At 46.5% G+C, this 3840-nt stretch overlaps 1 protein-coding gene across 1 annotated transcript in view; it reads right to left on the bottom strand.

The window, feature by feature from the left end:
- Window positions 1-3840, bottom strand: part of ALK (anaplastic lymphoma receptor tyrosine kinase) — a gene marked incomplete at its 3' end in the record, with an annotated part of 222125 nt that overhangs the window by 100181 nt on the left and 118104 nt on the right. The gene's annotated exons all lie outside the window — the stretch shown is intronic.

Genomic DNA, 3840 nt, shown 5'->3' with positions numbered 1-3840 from the left:
CAAAATCCCCCAAAGTGGCAGCTCCACATGTGGCTAGTCATACTGTGCCTCCTACCCCAGCCCTCAGTCCCCTCGTGGTGCCCCACAGTCGGGGCCTTTCCCTCCCATGGATTTTGCAAAGGCAAGCTTCTAAGCACCAAGATTTCCACCCAGCTAAGATGTGGAAACCTCAGCTAAATAATAGCTTATTGCTCTCTTCTGTCACACTTCTACGCTCCCGGATTTCTCACAGATGTCTGCCTGCTGTTTAAAAGAAGCCTAACTTTCTTTGCAAGGCAAGCTGCGAAATCTGTAGCGGACATGCACGCTGCCTCTAAATATCACTCCTCCTGCTTCTCACCGGCAAAGTCGCTTAGTCACTCAGGCAATAAAGCAGTCTCCAGGGCTTGCACAATAGCTCTAATTGCCAGCACTGCGTCGCTGGTTGAGGTCACACATTTTGCTTCTAATGTAGCTGGCTGCAACATCTACACGTGCATTTCATGCACTACAACTAATACATGCCATTTCTCCTCCTCACACTTCCTCTCCCCCACCTCCCAAACAAGCAAACAAACAATGTCCCACCAAGTAAATCAAGGAGCTAAGGAACTGGATTAGCAGCCCTGGAGAGTAACATCCACACTCCAGGAGCGTTTCAACTTAGTCTGCTTATCGCCAAGCGTAAACGAGAACAAAAAGTCTGTATGAGCTCAATTTACTCTCTGAGATGCTAGAAGACATCAAGGCCCGGCTGTCTTTAACGTCCACCTTCTCCCCTCTGATCAGCCGGATCTGCTGCTTCACCTGGAACACCTTGCCAGGCTGCACAAGAACTACTCCTAGACCCTCAGCTCTTACACACCGCTCTCTGATTTAACTTTCAAATGTTCTGTCCAGCAAGACATGTCTAAAGGTAGACAGTAAAAATATAAGTATCTGTCTTTTCCCCAATATTCTGGAATTCTGATCTGGAAGGAAAACTTTAAGGAATAAAATAACTTGTATGATAACATGCTCTGGCCCATTTCACCTTTCATCGTTGTGCGTAGGCTGCCAGCGAAACCACTTGTTGACACCATTTGTGAAGGGCTGCTTCCCAAGAGGTGTGTATTACTTTGGCAGCAATACAGAGCCCATTACCCATTTCACCCCAGTTTATTCAGTGCCTGCTCACTAACCATACACATGACCACAGACTGTCCAGATCAGAGATTCTGTACAGCCACTCAGTCACTAGCAATCCACTTTTTCACATCTCTTCTGTTACAGAAACAAATGCAGCACCAAGGAAAAAAGATCTTTGTGGCGTACTGTAACTGGTCACCTGGAGCCAAACAAGACAACAGGAGTCTAATAATGTCTATTAGGAAATGCTTTTTACAGCTGCAGCTACAATTTTTAAAAGATTGGAACAAAAACTTCCTGCGTTTCCTTAAGTTCCTTTCAAACACCAATATTAAGCATGTTTGAGGAAGATTAACTATTTCTAGTTGACATAATGGGTGAGAGGCAACACATTCTTCATTGCCCTTACAAAAATGTTTCCTCATCGTAGAATCATAGAATGGTTTAGGTTGGAAGGGACCTTAAATATCACCTAGTTCCAACCCCCCTGCCATGGGCAGGGACACCTCCCACTAGACCAGGTTGCTCAAAGCCCCATCCAGCCTGGCCTTGAACACTTCCAGGGATGCGGCATCTACAACTTCTCTGGGCAACCTGCGCCAATGTCTCATCACCCTCACAGTAAAGAATTTCTTCTTAATATCTGATCTAAATCTCCCCTCTTCCAGTCTGAAGCCATTACGCCTCCTCCGATCACTACATGCCCTTGTGAAAAGTCCCTCTCCAGCTTTCTTGTAGGCCCCCTTCAGATACTGGAAGGCCACTATAAGGTCTCCCTGGAGTCTTCTCTTCCCCAGGCTGAACAGCCCCAGCTCTCTCAGCCTCTCCTCATAGGAGAGGTGCTCCAGGCCTCGGATCATCTTCATGGCCCTCCGCTGGACCTGCTCCAACAGGTCCATGTCCTTCTTGTACTGAGGGCTCCAGAGCTGGACACAACATTCCAGGTAGGATCTCATGAGAGCGGAGTAGAGGGGCAGAATCACCCCTCTTGACCTGCTGGCCACACTTCTTTTGATGCACCCCAGGATGCAGTTGGCCTTCTAGGCTGCAAGCACATATTGTCAGCTCATGTTGAATTTCTCATTAACCAACACCCCCAAGTCCTTCTCCTCAGGGCTGCTTTCAATCCATTCCCTGCCAAGCCTGCATTTGTGGTTGGGATTGCCCCGACCCATGTGTAGGACCTTGCACTTGGCCTTGTCGAACTTCATGATGTTGGCATGGGCCCATCTCTCAAGGCTGTCCAGGTCCCTCTGGATGGCATCCCACACCCCTCCAGCATGTCGACCGCACCACACAGCTTAGTGTTGTCAGCAAACTTGCTGACCGTGCACTCAATCCCACTGTCCACGTCACGGACAAACATGTTGAACAGCACTGGTCCCAGTACCGACCCCTGAGGAACGCCACTCGTAACTGGTCTCCACTTGGACATCATGCTGTTGACTGCAACTCTTTGAGTGTGACATCAAGCGAATTCCTTAGCCACCGAGTCATCCATCCATCAAATCCATATCTCTCCAATTTAGAGACCAGGATGTCATGCAGGACAGTGTTAAATGCTTTGCCTAAGTCCAGGTAGATGACATCAGCTGCTCTTCCCTTACCCACCAATAATGTAACCCTGTTATAAATGGCCACCAAATTTGTCAGGCATGACTTGCCTTGATGAAGCCATGTTGGCTGTCATCATTCACCTCCTTATTTTCCATGTGACTTAGCAGAGTTTCCAGGAGGATCTGCTCCATGATCTTGCTGGGCACAGAGGCGAGACTGACTGGCCTGTAATTTCCCGGGTATTCCTTTTCTCCCTTTTTGAAAACAGGGGTTATGTTTCCCCTTTTCCAGTCAGTGGAAACTTTACCAGACTGCCACGACTTTTCAAATATAATGGAAAGCAACTTAGCAACTTCATCCACCCTCTTCCTGGCAGATCAAGTACCCCCTATCCCTGCCTGGTGTATGGGTTTGTGCTTGTACATGGGCTGTGCACAAGAACACATTTTTCTTGGGGAAAGGAACCTGCTGCAACAGATGTTCTGAACAAAAGAAACTACACAGTTTATCTGGCATCCATAACAAGAACCTCTTTCTCCAAAAGTATGCCAGAATTTGGATGCTATTAAGTTAAGACACACTTCTGAAAGGAAATACAACAACATATGCGTATGACATTTGCACCAACCAACCGTCACGTGTGCCTGCTACAAGAATGGATCAATCCCAAATCGCAGACCCTATACTGCTACTAGCTAAGAGACTTCTCTTTGCTCCAGAGGCAGACACACTGTTTATCTCATCAGGGACACAACAGTGTCATTAAGCTCAGCTAAACTGGACCGAATTCCCAGCAGGCAAGGAGGCTGGCAACAGGTATGTTAAGTACCTAAAGAAAAGTCCTAAGGAAGGGCTGCTTAAAGACCCTGCTGACACCTAATGCAGTTCAGCTTGCAAACCAGAAAACCAAATGCTGCTTTTTAATGATTTACCAGGTTTCTTCCTCCCTCCTCTTCCAGCAAGAAGAGTGAAACTAGACTGCTAAGTTTCATTTTTTGTTTACAGTTATTTTCATTTCCATATCTCATCTTCCAACTTCTTTGCTTGAGAAGGGGATGCTGGCATTCCCCTCCACCAAATAGATAAATCTGCTTTTACTGAAATTAAATAAAATAAAGCATTGAGAATATTTTAAATGCCTAACTTTTACATGCGTTATTTCTTTTGATGTCATCT

Source organism: Charadrius vociferus, unplaced genomic scaffold, assembly GCF_000708025.1.
Source record: "Charadrius vociferus isolate BGI_N301 unplaced genomic scaffold, ASM70802v2 scaffold610, whole genome shotgun sequence".
In the NCBI taxonomy this organism is placed as follows: domain Eukaryota; kingdom Metazoa; phylum Chordata; class Aves; order Charadriiformes; family Charadriidae; genus Charadrius; species Charadrius vociferus.
The sequence above is the reverse complement of the archived record's forward strand: the minus strand, read 5'-3'. Positions and strand labels throughout refer to the sequence as shown.